The sequence below is a fragment of the Micropterus salmoides genome, unplaced genomic scaffold, assembly GCF_014851395.1.
Source record: "Micropterus salmoides isolate LMB-PRFRI ecotype aquatic unplaced genomic scaffold, ASM1485139v1 Ms_hic_scaffold_17, whole genome shotgun sequence".
NCBI classification, from domain to species: Eukaryota; Metazoa; Chordata; class Actinopteri; order Centrarchiformes; family Centrarchidae; genus Micropterus; species Micropterus salmoides.
The window spans coordinates 24,980,867-24,999,767 of NW_024040817.1; the positions used below are offsets into that span (position 1 = coordinate 24,980,867).

General features: G+C 41.6%; 1 protein-coding gene across 2 annotated transcripts in view; it reads right to left on the reverse strand.

Annotated features, from left to right (window-relative positions):
- fam49al (family with sequence similarity 49 member A, like) overlaps positions 1 to 12,754 on the reverse strand; it is a 33,550-nt gene extending 20,796 nt beyond the window's left edge. For both annotated transcript variants that reach the window (XM_038725439.1, XM_038725442.1), the window contains exon 1: positions 12,377 to 12,754. The gene's annotated coding sequence lies outside the window, so the exon portion shown is untranslated. The remainder of the gene's footprint in view (positions 1 to 12,376) is intronic.
- Positions 12,755 to 18,901: the final 6,147 nt, after the last annotated feature.

Here is an 18,901-nt window from a genome sequence, read left to right on the forward strand (position 1 = left end):
CTCCATCCCCTGTTCACTCCAAGCCCCTCTTTTATGCCTTTCATTCGCTCATCTCCTCACCGCACACCCCTTTTGACCTCTTCCTCTGTTCGTGTGTCTTTTATATCCTCCCTCTGTCCTTTCCTTCTTTGTTCTCAGCATATTCTCCCTTAAGTTAGAGACAAGTGCAGGAGGCTACGGTTAAATAAAAAAAAAAAAGTATTTTGTGAGAAGGAAAAGAGGAGGATGTGAAGTGAACTAAACACTCAGTCAATCCTCTGTTTTTTTTGTAAAAAGGTGTTTAACCACATAAAATGATATACTGTACATTGTAATACTGTCATTTTGATGCTGGTGGTAGGATGGATGGAAAACCTATGATCACGTAGTGGTTGTAGGAGGAGAAGAGAAGAGGAGAGGAAAGGGGAGAAAGGGAAAGTGGAGGGACGTAAAGATCAGAAGAGGCTAGAAGAGCAGAGAAAAGACCAAAATGAGAAGGTGAAAAAAGAAAAGGGAAAGAGAGGAAAGGTGAGGAAAGAACAGAAAAGAAAGGAAAAGAAAGAAGAGGCTAGGAGAGGAGAGAAAAGGAGAATAGAGAAGGAGAGGAGAAGAAAAGAAAGAAGAACATAGGAGAAGACAGCAAAGATCGGTTGGCAAAGAGCTACTTTTAGGAGTATAATGGGAGGTGGCAGTGTCAGACCCAGCTAGACCATCGCTAAAGATTGACCACCGATGGAATGCTACAGCCAATTTGCCCCCCCCCCCCCCCGAGGTGAGGAGGGAAGGAGAATAAAAGGGGAGAGCGGCTGAGCGTGAGAGCAAAGGATGGATGATCGCCAGAGAGCAAAAGAGAGATGGAAATGGCAGTAGGTGGTTACGACCCCCCAACCCACCCACACACACACACACACACAAGTCCAGCGCACGGTGCCTCATGAAAGGGCGATTGCAAATGAGCATTGTGATTCTGTGCTGCGAGGCTGACAAAGAAAAAGGGGAGGATAGAGGGAGAGACAGAAAAAATGAGAGAGAGAGCGAGCGAGAGAGAGGGCATGGTATGTTTAAGCTGTACTTGAATCCATTTTCATTGTGTAACATGCTTCAGTGTGATCATTATTTCGATTGAAATAAAGAACTGGGGCAGCAACTGTGGGATTTCATGGCTTATTTGCTCAGAGGTGGATAAAAACCGAGCTCTAATGTCTCTATTTGGTAGATATTACTAACTGTTTCTATGCATTAACTGCATTTGCATTTGTTATATACAGCATCCTGTTTGCCAAAGTGTTTAACATAAGATATTCTCGGTAATATAATTCAGTTTCACTGTTCTGTTTTCTCTCTTTTCTCCACCAGAGATTAATATATGGCTTATATTTAATGCAGCCATTAATATTTGAATACCATAATTTGGCTCAGGGGCGTTTTGAACCTTGGAAAAGCAGAATTGGGACAATTAAAGCCTCGAATTTCAGTTTTAAGAGCAGTTTTCTTTCTGAGCTGGCTGTCAGAGGACAGATGGGTGTAAAGTGATCTTGTAGTCTTTATTTGTTTTGTGGGATGCCAATTAGTTGCTTTCTAAGGGAGCGCTATAGGCTTTTAGGGGCCTACATGCACTCGCATTGGGGCTCGTGATGAGTGTACGTGCATATGTGTGTGTTACTTTCATTGCTGTGACTATTGTTCCGCCTCCCCTTTCCTTGTCCTTCCCTAACCCCCTGCTATCTGTAAACAAAGAGAGAAGCGATATACGTCTGTACAGCCAGCCACTCTTTGTCCCCGATGGAGTGCTTACACACTGCTTTATATGGGTCAGGGCAGTGTGTCTGTGTATGCATGCATGCGTGTCTTCACATATGAATTGAGTTGAATCTATTTGAATGGAGTTAAATTGTTTTGTGTGTGTATGTTTGTGTGCCAGTGTGTGTGCAGATGCCTGTACGTACAGTATGTTTGTGTGTCTGTATTCACCTGAAACTGAAATGAATTCATTTTCATTGTGCTAAATTAAACTATACAAAACATGTGTGTGTGTGTGTGTGTGTGTGTGAGAGAGAGAGAGAGAAAGAGTAAAAGAGAGTGAGGAACAAGGACTATAAAACAGTACATAAAGGCAGTTTGAACTCAACTCCCTGGCGTCTCTCTGTCTTGTGTCTCCTCTCTCCTTCAACTCTCCTTCACTCTTTTAGTTAATTCACTGTCTTTCCGTCTGCCCACCTTTTGTCTGACCACATGTTTGTTTTTGACTGTATGCATGTTAGCCACTGCACTCTTCCTCAACACAGTTGTATGTTTTGTTGTTGTGTAGTGAAATCTAAATTCCCTGGCTTTATAACTCATTCTCTCTCATTCAGTCCCTTTTTGGCTTTTTTTGGCATGTATCTAAAGCACCAAGCCACCATACTTACAAATTCTTAGCAGGTTTTTGAGTGTAGTGTGTACACACTGGAAAATTTGACAAAACAAAAAGAAACTAATTTAAGTCAAAATACATACAAAAATGCTTGTGGTGCTGTTTCAAAAGATTTTCTCATATTGTACAATTGAAATAGAGAATCATAAGATTAATAAAAAAGCTCCCAAGGGACAAAAATAGCATTGCTTGACTGTAAGTTTTGCTTTCTCTTTTACAAAACAGTAAAGAAGCCTCGTACCAGACTTCTGAATCACTGTCCACATCTCAGATTTTTCGAGTAGTATGTAGCTGCAGTTACAGGACTGCAATCCTAGGACTGGAACTGCATTTCTAGGACCCTTGTTTACTTTCATACCGCCAAGTTAGCTAGCTAGCTATGTTACTCTTGACAGCCCCCGAAGCCAATTACCCTTACCCTAACCATCACAGGGTATGTGCCTAAACCTAAGTTATGTGTATGTCGACCGGATAACCCTACAGCTGCGTACTTCGGCAGCTGTCTGTGCAAGCAGACAGGGTTAACCTCCTTCGTGTTGTTGTGCATTACCACCACCACTCCACTAGAGGGAGCTGTCGCAAAGAACTATGGTCCTAGAACTGCAGTCCCAGGATTGCAGGGGTCCTGAAACTGCAGCCTCCGGGACTGCAGCTATATAATATTGGATTTTTCAGCAGTTCCAACAGGTTTGGTGTTGTGCTCATTAACGTTCGTTTCCCTGATCGGAAGCTGAGCCAATCAGAGCTGTGTAGGTGCAATGATCTTCTTGTGCCAGGGCCAGAGAAATGGCTTTAAAATGACAACATGTGTGGTTGTTGCAAGTCGACTTATAAACTATTGGCCTAGTTCTTTAATGTGACAAACGTTAATGCTCCCAGCAGCCGAAAATGCAACATCCATCTTGACTGAAACTGACTCACAGTAACAACATTTTTTATGTTAACAGTGAACTGTGATTGTTTGTATGTATTATATTGCATGCTATTACTATGTAGTGCTGAATGGGGACACATCATCAAATCCTGTGGCCGCAGTATAGAGACTACAGAGAATGAATGAATGGTGTGACCTTTGACCTCAGCATGACCTAGAATCTATATTAGGCTTGGTGCGTCGAAGTCGTCCACCCTGCACATACCTAGACGAGCCGGCGTGTCCTTGACAGAGGCGATGCTCCATCACACTGTGCTGCAGTGTGTCTCACATGGCAGAGGACGCAGTGTTACACGCTGTCCCACTGGGAGGGGCAGAAAAGCAGCAGCAGCTCTCAAATACAGGAAATTGGCTGCGATGTAAGGTATGGGCTCAAGCTGACGCGCAGAAAAAAATAATGATGGAACAGGATGAGAATGAAGTAAAGAAAAAAGTAGTTTGGGACATGTTAGTGGATCCCCGGGGTGACAGTTTGAGATATTGGCTGTTTTTGTGGTTTATGTCTGTCCAGTGATTTATTTTTGAGTAAGGCCTACATTCCTATTATTTCCTTGTTCTTTGATACAAAAACAATGATATATACAGTAGATGAATCCTCACTCACTCAAGCTGAGCTAATTAGTGAGCATATGTGTGTGTATGTGCACAAAAAGGGGGAAAAAGAGTATCAACTGTATGAGTATAGTCTCACAAGCCTGATCAAACACTGAACACAAGCATGGTTGCCAGCATCCCAGTGTGCCCCACGGCAGATCTGGTGTACACACATGAAAAAACACAGACACACACACACACACACACACACACACACACACAGAAACAGACATAAATACAAAGACATACAGTGATGAAATGAGAACTGACCATGTGTTGTACCACATCCTCTGCGGTTCCTGTTGCTATGCCTGTTTTCTGTTCTTGCATGAGTCACGACACATGCAGTTTACAATTGTAACAGTGAGAACATATCACTCTGAATGTGTTGTGATTTTTTAAACAATGTGCCCTCGATTTCACACAGAGTTAGACAAAAGCCAGTCCCTCCAGGATTTTGCGATCGCAACTATTAACAGAAATTCAACAAATCCCCATGAATTCAGGCCGACTTGCAATTTTGACCAATCACCGCAACTTCTCCACAAATTTGACCTATCATCGCTGTTTCCCGCAAAATATTGTAACGTTACGTTACATACGTCAGCATGTCTCTTCCTTGTTTATAAGATCCAGCAGACATGTGTAATACCAATGTCTCACATTTGCCGACAAAAAAAAGCACTGGGAAAAACAGTATCTGGATCTTCTTTACCAAAGTGCAGGTAAAATGTTTGGCAAACCGTGCAGTATTGTGGTCGAACATAAAGAAAATCATCTATTGATAAACACTTTGCCACAGCAAAACATATGCGGACACTGGCAGAAATGCATGGAGGACGTCAGACGAGTCACTAAGATACAGGCTGTAGCATCCCAATCAATTGCAAGCGCTGGAAGAATCAAAGTAAGCTTGTTTGAATATGCAGGGTCAGGGTTAGGCACACAAAATCCTGGAGGGACTGTTTAATGATTCAACTATAATTCTAAAGTTTAAAGAAGTCACATCTACTTTTGCAGTTTAACCCCCCCTCCAAAACATGCACCTTTCAACGCAATTTTGTTTAGAAAAGCAGCCGCAAAATCAGGCATTTTAGGTCGTAACAATCACAAATAGGCCTGCGAAATCCTGGAGGAACTGAAAAGCAGTCTTTTCAATGCAGTTTTGCCTGCATTAATGAAAATTGCCGTTAGCATGTTTTATCAAAGCTAGTTTGCTAATTAAGCTCAACTCAAAATTCAAAACTCTGCAAGACTTAAATAAAAAGAGTCTAATGATATTCCACCCAAAAAGTCCTCAATAGATGATAGTAACTTGTTACAAGTAAAAATTTGTAAAAAAGATAAACTTACATTTAATTTTAAAAATGTTCTTTTACTCTTTACTCAAGTGATTTTTTGAGCCAGTAATCTACTTTTTACTTTGCTAAATTTGTCTCTTATAGGCCTACCTTTGTTACAACTGGCCTGTTATCTACTCTGCATTTGCAAACATTCAAGCTGTGTGTGGGAGCTGCGGTCGGGTAACGTTGGTTGGGGTACTACATAAACTTTCTCAAATCCAATAAAGAGTAGGACAGAACCGCTTTTGTGAATCTGAAGTCGGATATAGTATCATTCAGGACTCCCACACATTAGGGTTAAGGTTAAGGGTTAGTCCTGAAGGTCTTTTCTGACATAACCTGGAGCCTTACGACATAATGTAGTTTATTAATGATATGTTGCTTTGGTCAGTGATGTAACTGTTTGTGGTAAGCTAGTCAGTGAGACATAGACGTCGGAGCAGAAAACACATGGTTTAATCGTCACACTTTTGCCCTCATGTTTTTGGTCTTGGAAAGGTTAAAAAGACAATGACACCATCCTCAAAACTCTTCGGGTACTTGCTAAGCTTTTACTGAAGAATTACTTTTGAGACTGTGAAGAGGTAGAGATCAGCAGCATAGTCCAGCATTCCAACTCATTTATTTATCTTGGATAGTCTCACATATTTTTTACCTTGAGCCTCAGTAACCAAACACTTGGTTATATTATCCAGCCGAACGATTAAGTGAGCGAGAGCCTCAAATGAGATACCATTGCTAAGTAGATAACTTCCCTCTTCACTTATTACACACTTTGCAACACTGTCTCGCTGCTCTCTTTAGCCTCCATCGGCCTAAATTGACTTCGCCTGTCCACTGAATTGGGCATATTGATCTTAAATATTACCAGGGGATTTGAGCTGTTCATCGACGTTAGTGGACAGCAGTTGATCTGATCGACAGACAGCAGGCCATGATACTGTTGGAAGTCCTCAGAGAGCAGATCTGAAGTAATCTGATTACATCCAGAAAATCACCGTCTCCTCTTTTATTGCCATAGATAGAGAGAGTTAGACAAGCCAAGTCATGCCTGGTTAGAAGTAGACTCACAGAGGCAAGAGAGAGTTCACTGTGGCCCATCTCTGTGTCTTACTGGATGTAATATCGCACATTTCAAAGAGTTTCAGCAGGACACCCATAACAAGGATGATAACAGAGTTTAATAAGACTTTTCAGTAGTTTCCACAAGTGCCATCCAACATTGAGAGTTAGGTAATATGATCTAAGAGTTATCAGATCTTGGCTCCCTTGTCACAGTGAATTAAATCTCACTGTCTCCTAAATCTATTTTCACAATGATTCATTGGGTTACTTCACAGACATGTGTTAAATTAGCAAATCCCTTATTTTAAAAACATGCCTAACAAGCGTTTTAATTAAGTGTTGAGTCATTTAGTTTAAAACAGGTGGAATAAGGAATCAGAAAATGTCTTTTTCTGTTAAATGAATGAGCATTAGAGGATCTTTGTTCCTTGTTTCAGGATAGTGACACACAAGTGACATTACCTTACCAGGCAAAATTTGTCACCTGTCTTAAAGGCAAGAATGACATTTTGGGAAATTTGTTTATTTTCTTGCTGAGAGTTAGGTGAGAAGAGAATGTGTGTACAATAAATATGAAACTACAGACAGCAGCTGGTTAGTTTAGCTTAGCATAAAGACTGGAAGCAGGGGAAAACAACTAGCCTGGCTTTGTCCAAACAACAACAAAATAAAAAATAACAAAATCCACCTACAAACACATCAAAAGCTCTGTAATTAACACATTATATCTTGTTTCTTTATTTCATACAAAAAGTGTAAAAAGTCAAACCATGGTGACTTCAGGAAGTTACTGTTGCCAGTCCAAAAATAGTTTGACACATAAGCCCGCTCCAAAACCTCAACGTTTTGTTTTTACAGTTTGTCTGTACAGATTTACAGTTTGTCTGTACAGATTAAACAAACAAGATATAATGTGTTAATTAGTGATCTCTAGGTGGATTTTCTTACATTTAGAGTCAGAGCCAGGCTAGCTGTTTCCCCGTTTCCAGTCTTTATTAAGGTTACCAGATTTCTGAAATAAAAACTGGGGACATTTTAAGTTTGGTGGTCAGTATGTCATTAAAAATACATTGTTATTATATATGACAATTTCGGTTTTATAATCTGTCAAATATAACGCTTCTGAATGAAATCAAGTCATTTTGAGGCAGAAACTACCTTTCAGTCAATAAGAAGAGGCTGCAATCACTTTATGACAAGTAGAATGCTGCATTGTATGTGTTGTTTTGGCCATTTAAAGGTATTTTAACAGGTAAAAAGTAGTAGTTGAGTTCTAATCTGTCAAATAAAACTCTTCTGAATGAAATCAAGTCATTATGAGGCAGAATCTACCTTTCAGTCATAGTTCACTGCAATCACTTTCTGGCAAGTGGAATACTGCTTTACATGGGTTGTACTGGCCATTTAAAGGTATTTTAACAGGTAAAGGACTGGATTGGTTGGTACACAGCAAGTTAAATAATGTAGAATCATAAGAGAGCCAAAGAAGAGATCATGTCTTTATTTTAAAATTAACTCAGCAGTAAGTTGTGTTAATTATAGGTTAAACTTTGTTTTCCAAAAATAAACAAGGATATTAGACATACACCTACCAAACACATATTCCATCGGCAACAACAGGCTACTGTCATTGCCTATAATCACGTAGCCTAAATGTCACGCCGGATTACGCAATAAATGGCAAACACTTATTTGGCCACAATTGTAATTATTCCATTAAAATAAACGCGTAAGTATCACAAAGACATACCTTTGCTATTACCTTGGGTCATAAAGTGATGTTAATTTGTACGTTATGTCTGTTTGATGTTGAAGAGACTGGGCGATACAGCTTTAACATGCTACGCACACTCTCATGGACGGGGACCATTTTTTGGCACGACACCTGTATGCTCTGCTGTCCAGTCTTTCTCACCAAGTAAAATCTGATTTCAGGTCTGTTAACACCTTATGCAGTCTATGTGATTAACACACAGTTAAAAAACGGGGACATTTCTGGGAACAGCTCCAGATGGGGACTGTCCCCGGAAAACGGGGACGTCTGGTCACCCTAGCCTTTATTCAAAGCTAAGCTAACCAGCTTCTGACTGAAGCCCAGCAACAAAGCGAAAGAAACCGTAGTTCCCAAAATGTTGCACTACTGTTAGAAACTGTAAGAAACCCAAGATGATTAAATGGAAATTGTGCATCGGCAGCATCCTCAGTTTCTCTTTTGTCAGCAGCTCTCTGACCCAATGTTACTGAATATACATAGATACAATCCTCTGCATGCTATATCTGGACCCTCCCTCACCACCCTGCACCCTCCCTCACCACCCTGCACCCTGTCCCCCTTTAACAGGATCATCTCTGCTCTGAGGGAGTAATCCCTCCTTCCTGACAATACTGTCTTAAAATCCACAAGATTACCAGGTAGAGACGGATCACGTCTCAAATTCCAAAATGATCTGGCTACAATACTAGTCTGATCCAACCTCTGAACTCCAGTGAAAACAAAAGGAACATTAACAGCAAGCATGAACGCTAAAGTGACAGATGTTTGAATGAGAGATGTTACTGCTGGGCAGATGGGTCGGCAAGTCAACAAGATTAGGAGTGTTTAGATTAAACATGGATTGTCAGGCATTTTTGAGGAAATCAGCTGAGCCACATGGACAGACATATGGACGATGTTGTATTTTAATCAAAGGATTGAACGCAACATTGTCCATCAACTTGTTTCTGGCATCATAATATGTCACTGGAAGTCAGTCTGATAAGCTTTACTAAGTTAAAAAGCACAATAATCCACCATCAAATCATTGTTGCTCTTTTGCTGAGGGCAAGTACAGGAAGTTTAAGAATGGTTTGGGTTTTAAAAAAGCACACATGTTTTGCAAAAATAAATAATGAATTGCAAGTACAGCTTTAAAATTGATATAAAATTATAGGATATAGGATATAGGATATTTATATACCTCAGCAAATGATGAGATTAGCAACAAATGCTCTTGTGTCTTTAACTCACATTTGGAAGCTGCACTTCAGGCTGTCTTTCAGGCTGTCCTATTAGCATCTATTCAGTGTCAAAATGTTTTCACAAAATACTCTTTCAGGCATGAACCATGACACTTTGAAGTAGCTGCACACACTTCCCGTGTCACTGTACGTGTCACTCATCTGCCTCATTCACAGACCGCCAGTTGAGGTCAGGCTGCGACCTCGGCCATGTCTAGTTCAGTGAAGGCTGGAGATCATTAAAGACCATTACACCTGATCGCCTGTGTTTACAGTGTTTCAAAGGTGACAAATACTGAGAGATGCAGCAAACACGACAAACATTACCCATCCTCTCCTCCCTCTTCCCTTTGCTCTCCTTTCATCCTAACTTTACAGATCCCCATCCCCTATTCCCAGTCCCTCAACATGAAATAACCGACATGCTGGAGCCATAAGGTTACACTCATCTGTAGCGTGAAATACGTTTCACCATGGGAAATGTTGTCTAGCTGTGAACTTGGGCTGATTGCAGTGATGATATGAATGCATAGCTCAAATAACTGTCCATAATGAGAAAAGACTGAAGTACATAAGGTGATGCGCATTAAGAGAAATAAAAAGAGAGCCTCCTCCACCATGACACCCCAACCCCCATTCCTGTCTTCCGCCTTGTCAAACCTGATAATCCAGACACATGCTAAGGCAACCTAATAAGATACTGCAGCTAATATGGACAGAGGAAATGGGACATTGTTACACACACAGAGCACTAATCCTCTGCGAGACGGCAGGACAGAATGACTGCGCTGGAAGACACAGCCACATGCTGTCAACACCATTTTGCGGTGAGCATTTTGACTAGAAGAGGGTGAAGGAAGTGACAGAAAGTGGGACTGATTGGAGGGGCTTGGAAGGAAATAAATACTGAGAGCCGGTGACGCATTAATGAGTTAACAAGAGAGATGAATGGAGAGGGTGCACGAGAAGAGAAACCAACAGGCAGGAAAAGAGAGAGAGAGGAGAAGAGGGTGTGAGACAAAGAGTGACAGAGAAAGAGCGAGGAGAGAAAACGCAGACGGGCATGTTTCTATGGGCGCTCGGGAAAGATTTGGGGTAAGGGAATCTTGCATCATCGTGGCAGGCCAATGAAAAGGCTCGGTCGGAATGTTCAAAGGGAGTGTCCTAGCAACAGCGGAGTAAATACCATAGCAGCCACCGTTCAATCTTAGACCGAAAAAAGCACACACAGATTGATTAACACCGGAGCACACATTAGCTGTTTCAGTGCGCCTGGGTTATAATCTACATGTTTTGATTCATGACCATACAGTAACATCTACATATCACTCGCTCTATGTAAGATGCTTCAAATGACAAGCATCAAACATATATTTTCTCTGTTTTATAGACACGTACAGACATTTAAGATTTTAGATGTGTGATATTGAGTATATTTTCAGAGGGCTGTGCACAAATGGAGAGTAGTGTATGTACAACATGTGTGTGAGTATATGTGGCCATGCAAAATATGGCGAATTTCACCATGTGTATTAATTTGTTTAAATATATATGTGTCTGTGTGCATATATACTCTTCACGCATATGTCTGTACATGCACATGTATGAATGAGTATATGTATAGCTATGTTGTACAAAAAGAGAGGATACAACGGCATATTGTGTGTGATTTATATTGTAACATAACATACTGACACTGCAACATGGCCTTCTTGTAAACAAAATTATTGTGTATGTGTATGTGTCATGAAAGTCATTTAATCATTTAATCTACTCATATGGATTATAACCAGTCAGTAGATTACAGAGGGATTGACAGCTACCAGATCTTTCACTTACACACCTCTCCTGTCTGTTTCTCCCCCTCCACCCGCCTATACGTGATTATCATGCTTTCTCTCTCTACATTACTATTTATCCATCTGTCCATCTCATTCCTTCTTCCCCGGCACACACAAAGAAGACCTGCAGAGTCACATGGCAGCACTGTAGGTAGCTTCACCCTTTCTGCTCCTCCTCATGTACACTATTTTTGCTCAACCTGAGTTTTTTTCACATTTGACAGACTGAAACACTCTTGAAAAGCCTTAGCCCTCATTCATTCATCCCTCCATTCAGTTTTTTCCCCTGCCTGCCTGCCTCCTTCCCTCCTTCCTTCCCCCTTCCCTGTTTTTCCACTCTAGTTGTGTGCACCCATCCCTTCTGATCAGCAGTGCAATCTGGGGCTATTGTTTTTAGCAGAGACGGCTCGCAACAAGCACAGACACACATTACTGTCCAAAACAGAGCCCCCTTTGTAGTAACACTAACATTTCCTGATGAAATGCTTGTGTGATAATGGAGCTGAAAAGACGAGGAGGCATGCTTGACATGCAATTTACCCACATTGTTCACAGAACACTCCAGTGAATCAATGTGATATATGATGCATGCGCTCTGATGGTTCTAGAGCACAGATGTCCTGTGACCAAACATCACCCATCACTGAAAGTATACACACACAAGCATACAGTGTGTGGACTCCATGTTCTGATGATGGATTCCTGCCAATGCACAGAGGAAGAGATCTTTGCTAAGGTGTGTATGTGTATATGGTATGTGTGTATGTAGATGTGTGTGTGTGTGTATGACTGTGACTGTGGCAGTGACCGTGCCGCTGTGGCAAAGCACTGCAGTGAAAGAGGACAAGCCCCAGTTGACCAGCCCCACGGGGTTTGAAATGGTCTGGCCAAATTCAACGCTCCCTCCCTATCCTGGGGAACACGCTGGTCCTTCACATCCAGTCCTTCTATCCACAAGCACTAGCACCATGCCCCCCCCCCCCCCCCCCCCCCAAAACCACCAGTCAGCCACCATCCACGGTCTAGAGTCTAACCCACATCCATCCACCAGCCTCAGCCTCCTCCTTCTCTAGCAAAGCCAGCTCGCAGCCTCTCTTTTAGGTGCATGGTGGGACTGTAAGCCGCCTTCCTGCTATCGGAGCTTAACGGATGGAGTGATGGTGATAGATAAAATCAAGAGAAAAAAATTCAGAGTGTTGGCTCAGCTTACCGGCCGGGCGTACAGGAGGGGAGGATGATGCCTCTGACTCTGCTCTTCCTTCCTTCTTTCTGGACTGAGGTGAAACACAGATGGATGGAGGGAACAAAAGAGAACGACAGAAGGAGGCAAAATACAGACACCAGCAGCTGCTGGCTAGCGAGAGAATGTAGCAGGAAGAAAGACAACAGAGGATGCCCCAAAAAAAGAGGGAAAAGTCCTTGTGTTGCTTTTCTCTGTCTTCCTTTGAGAGGCTGCTTTATCCTTGTGAGCCAGAGGGCTGTGGATTCACCTAAACACTGAGCACACGCACTGCCTCACGCCACCCAGCCCTCCCTCTTCTTCTCTCTCTCTCTGCACTAAAGACAGCAGCTGTTGGTCTATGAGAAATAGAACGCTATGTCCCCCTCCCGCTCCTCTTCTCCTCCTACCTCGCTCGCTCACAAAGACCCCCACCACACACACACACACACACACACACACACACGCATTCGGCATGTCCTCACAACACCCCCTCCCCCTTTGACTAACATCTCCCACTAGCCTGCTGGCAAAAAGAGGAGGGGGCACTACCCTGTGTGTGTATGTGTGTGTGTGTGTGTGTGTGTGTGTGTGTGTGTGTGTGTGTGTGCGGTGCAGAGTTGTATTGTGTTTGACATTGTTTCAGCAGCAGAGTGACTTTTTCTGTCCACACTGTGTGAAAGTGAATCATGGTGAGTAAGGATGTGCAGCAGGGTATTTTTGCAAACTGTGTGGGTGACTGCCGAGCATCATTTGCTACTGTGCTGCAGAAGGGAAGGAAATTCACTTTATTTGTGGTATTTGTGGTTGTAGGCAGCGTCAGGGTGAGGCTGTTTAAGACTAAACAGCACAGAGCAGCAATGAGCATAAATGCATTTATAAAATGTTCAGGTTAAGTAGCTACTGTTACCTCTTCTCTCTCTGTCCTTGTCATTCACTAAGAATTTGATTTGATTAAAACTCCCATTAGGACACTCACTCCAGGGTCGCAGCTCAGATGAAAGGATATGATTAAAGGAGCCGTGGCTAAATTGTCACTGCGTGTGTGTGTGTGGTGGAAGAGGGGGTGGGGGTGGGGGTGGAGGGGGGGAGCAGACTCTCTATTGTCTGATGATCTTGTACCTGACCAGTGCTCATGGTAGCCCATCTGGAGGACTGGAGCAGGGTAAAAGAGCGGAAGACCAAATGATGCTGTGCAATACTCAACCCCACAGTTTGCATAACTGACAAATTTAGCCCTTTTATAATCAGGTTGTGTGAGTGTATTTGCGGACAGTGAGTCCAGTTGATGAACTCTTCCCACCGTGGCCATTAGGCTATTAATATTTGAACAGATTGAACAGATTGTCAAATGAGCAGAAGACACTTGTTGTGTGAATATGACAAGCTTAAAGATGCAATCAGTCTCCAAAGTGCTTATCTAGCTCCTAGCTATAGCTTACTAGCTCCTTTTATTAACTTCTACTGGAAGACAAATTTAACTTAACTTTTTCAACTTTGGTGGGGGGAAAAAACGAATTAAAGGTTCACACAGAGTTCACGTGTGCTGAATTCTGATTTGGGCAGTCAAAAGAACATAGAGGCGTGTCTTTCACCAACCGTGAACTAGCAGAGTTCAAAATAAGCACAGAGACGCTGCAATGTGGCCTCAGTGGATCATGAGCAAGCAAAAGAGGGTACAACTGTGTATAAGGATTTGTTATATAGACGGCATTATTAGCTACTAGCATGCTAGTAGCTAATAATGCCACCACTTAGCATAGCTGAGACAGAGAGAGGAGGCTTTGAAAGACCCATATCATTATAGTCATGTACCCTTTTGTCATAAAGAAAAGTTGTATTGTCAATTAATTCAGTTCAGATGTAACAAAGACTTACATATGGTGTTGATAATCTGAAACAATGGCTAAACACAGGCTCAATGGCATCTGCTAAACCAAAATGAAAAGCAGAGGAAGAGTTTAATGTCTAACAATAAATTTAAGTCTTCCTGTTTTTGTGGTTGTGTCTGAGAAGTGGATGGTCTGACTGCTACTTTCACATCGCCAATTATTGTCCGACATTGCTAAACAGACTTCATATGCAGCTTGTTATCACATGCAAACATTACACGTAGTTTTACCTCAACTTCCCTGTGATAGTACATTATTAATACTGCAGACATGATCTTCTTATAATACTAATGAGAAAAACATTTTTATGGATATGGCCCAAACCTATGTGCAATATATTTCAGCCCCTGCATACATGCAAATTTGAGCATTTTAGTCCGCATTCAGTAGACTCCATATACCAGAATGCACATGTGCCATCTGGAGACCATCACAGAGGAAGAGATGCACAGAAACATGGAAGTAGTGCTGCAGTGTCACCACTGGGGAAAAGGAGAATAGAAAGAACAGTGAGCACTTCATTTTGTAGTGGTGTGAGAGTGTTTTAGCTTTTTATTTAACACATGCTGGGACAAGAGTCTGCCTCCACAGGGATGTCAGCTGAGGCTGAGGAATGGAGGAGAACCAGAGTCAGAGAGTTTTTCATCACTTCACCGAAGCTCATTGAGTGGGAGGATTGAACTGGTGCGAGACTCAGAGTAATGATGCACACCTTTGTGTATTATGATATTGTATTTAGTTACTGTATTTGAGTTTCAGAAACAAATGTTTTGATACAAACAAAAATCTCAAATTTCATCTCTTGAAAGCAACAGTTGTGCACATTCGCCTACACTGATTAACTATAGCTTACAGTGGATATAATCTGTTTTTTCTTATCACTCTGCATCAATTTAGGAACAAAAAAGAGGTTTGCACCCATCTGTTGAGTGAATAGGAGCTGCTGCAGGTCCTGAGGCTATATCCTGAAATTTGAGGCTTTGGCAGCACATAAATGGTGGCATCTGTTGGTCTTGCACAGCAGTTAAAACATGATGGTCTGGGCTCTCTGCAGGGCATTTCACATGACTGTGTGACCACATTGACTCATTGTCTTGCCTCACTAATGCGATCAGTGTTGTCATTCTAATGTCTCCTTTTGCAAATGACTCCAGCATAGACTGCGACTATTCATTAACACAGTGCATCAGAATCTGGATGACAAGACAACATGGCCGACCTTAATGACTCAGATATGCATGGGACCAGATGTTCTGTTTGAAACAAGAGAAGGGCATGAGTTTTGCCTGTTGTCTGTGAATAAACATCATCTTTGATGTGAGGACTTGTATTGAACCCTCACAACCAACTGAACTCTGGCCAACAGATAAATTGCTGCCATCTCACCACACCGTGAAATTCACACAAGTGTCTTTCTGTGTGTGTGTGTGCCAGATTGAACAGCATAAACTGCAGAAGCCGGCTGAGACACATGATCATCACCTGATCTGGGTGCACTGCACTGAAAGACAGCGGCTCTGCAGTGAAGTAGACCAAAATGAATAAATAACTCGTATCCAAGGATACTGAGGGAGGATGGTGAGTAAGTCAATTTGCATAAGCTTCTATGGAAAGTTTGCCTCCAGTAAAACCTATTGTATACAGTCCCTTAGTACATGAAGATGAATTAATGATTGCTAAGCCATTCATTAACTTGGTTAATCACACAGAGATCTCTGTTTCATGCTTTTTATCTGACAACCACAATACTCTAAATTCTCCTTTAACATCATATCAGCTGTGAAAATAAACGCATTTGAAAGTTTGAAGTCTATATAGATTAAGCTGATCAAGTTGTCAAGCTTCAAAATGGGAAAGTTCAAGAGAGGTATGGAGGTCTTTCTTAATTGAAATATTAATACCTGAGCATTATTGCCAACCAGCATGGAGCACCTTCGATTATTCATACAGTATCTATTATTTTTTAGGTCAGTTGTCCCATCCTGCTTGAATGGCGTGTCCTCAGATGAGTTCAGTCTTTATGAAGGCATGTGTTATGAATTATGAGGAGAAGTAAAGTGTCACTAGTGTCATTAAGGTGAAACTCAGTAATAGAGCAACTTGGTGTGAGAAAAAAATATAAAAGCTGAGGACACTTACATCAGGTGAATTTTATACAGAAAGGTCATGATATTTACAGATATTTTAAATATAAAGTAAACTGATAGATTCAACAAATGGTTTGATGAGTTCTTAATAAGTAGCTTTACATTAAAATGAGACTACTGAACAGCTATCACAGTGGTCACAGGTGACGACAGCAATATAACATTAAATGGCAAAACAAGAAAGTAGGACAAGCATAATAAGCTAAAGGTTGTAACCTCTTAGTGTACTGAATTGAGGAAGGATGTGTTTTATTGCTTATCATTTTTTTTTTTTTTTTTTTCATTTGTAAGAGGAAGAAGAGGTGTTATTTTGTCTCTGAGAAGTGGCATAGTCTCATTTTTAGTCATTTAATATTCATTCTTCATTTCTGAAAGAACAAATGTAAAAACCCGTAGTCACAGTTCATCCTGGTGACCTTTGACATCCACAGTCAAGCGGTCCAAACTAAAAGAATTTTATATCACATTGTTAACATGCTCCAATAAATAAAAATGCTTTGTATAAATCTTAGGGTTTACTGTGATAATCTTACCCTGCAGTAAGATGGTGTTGGAATAATCTGAAAAATTTGCTCCCGACTGGCAAAATTCATTTGAATGCCCCTAAAGTCGGAACACCAAACTGGTAAGTCTGCAAAGACTTGCCAAGTTGACACCATATTACGCAGAAACATGGTGGACGAAAGTTAACGTTTTTTATTAATTCAGGTATTGCATATACATTTTTTGCTCACATGTAATTTGTAATATGGTATTAGGCTGTATTATTGTATTATTAGAATTAACCCTAACAACAGGTCAGGTAAAGCAATATTTTAGTGGTTTTGGCAAATGTAGCGTACTGGTGCAGCAACAAATCTGGGACAAATTCACTAAGCTTCAAACTGTTTCAACATACTTTAAAAGCAACATCACATCGCCCAGACGCTATGAAAAAACGTTTGTTTATCCACATTTCAACTTAAAGCTCATGAACACAATGAAGTCAGAAGAACGACTTGGAAAATGAACCATCCCAGTAGCCTGATAAACTTACAGGGACTCACATACATCAGAGTACATGAATGCTCGAATGAGTCAAGATGTCTCAGAGAGTGCATTATTTATCCTGTTTCAGGGTCAGTGTCATATCATTGAAGTTACACATCGTTACTGAACTATGAACAGTATGTTGCAAAGACATGTCTTGTTTTTCCATGTCAAACACCACATCACCCTCGGAGTCTAGGGTGGCAACAGTCTATTTGCATTGTGGGTAAGGTTGGCGCCAGGTTTTGACAAGAATGTGCAGAACAAAAAAAGATGACACCTCTTTTTTTTAACTGTCCATTGTGTGTCTGACAACATGATCATGCTAAATAATCTCAAATCAATCATTATTTTGTATGACTTGGTTCACCCCGTCAAGGGGCATCATATTCCTCTCATCAAAGGATTGAACTTCTGAAGCCTGGACTTGTCATGTTGCACTACAGACATCCGTACTGCAGCCCACACTCTCCCTCCATCACTCTCAGCACATAAATGTTAGACTTCTATATTAATGAGTATGTGGGCAGCTGGTGAGCTGGCATCACGCAGACACCACTCACAGCACCAGAATGAAGAAAATGAGAGCTTTGTAAAAGTATATTATCAGTGTGGGCTTTTTTGGGTTGTTGACACGGAAGGTAAATTGTGCTGGAAATTGCTCTGCTTCTTAGTAACATTACCTCAACCTAACACACAAGCATCCCCGCTAACAGATACATTCACCATCCTCTCCAATCTCCAGCTTCTCCTCCCTCTCCTCTTTCGCCTCACCTCTTCCTCCCCTGTGCCTATTTCTGTCGTCTTATTTGGAGTCATTGACAGAAGTGTGACACCCTCCCCACCCCTCCACCCAATCTCCTCCATCCCTCCTCCCATCTCACCCTGCTGTTACAGTCGCTGTGGTCTCCCTGCCCCTGCAACACCCCCGCCGAGCTCACGCGGTTAGTACAGTCTGCCTGTGCTCTCTCCTTATAAGGGCAAAATACATTGACAGAGGCAGAGAGAGGGGGCTGTACCAGCACAAGCAGGCAGGTAGGGGGACAGTGGCTTTAACAGGAGGGGAGAAAGAGAGAGAGATGATGATGTGGAGGCAGAGGAGCAGAGATTAGGAAATAATGAACAGGGAGGAGGTGGGATGAAGATGGCCAGGGAGAAAGGGTGATAGGGATTGTACGATAAGAAGTAAGGTTCAATTGAAGGTTTGGGGCTTTTGAAAGCAAATAGCAACATTTTTTAACAGAGGAGGCAGGTAGCATATATTTTTGTGGCAGTTTGTGTGAATCAATTTTCTGCCTCATGGAAAAGATATTTTAAGATCTACTTTTCCTCCCTGAATTTTATTTCATTGCAGGGCAGAAAGACCTGCAAAGAAACACAATAACACAATGTCCCAATGGACAGAGGGACACTATCCACTATTAGCGCAGTTAATTGGATTAGAAACT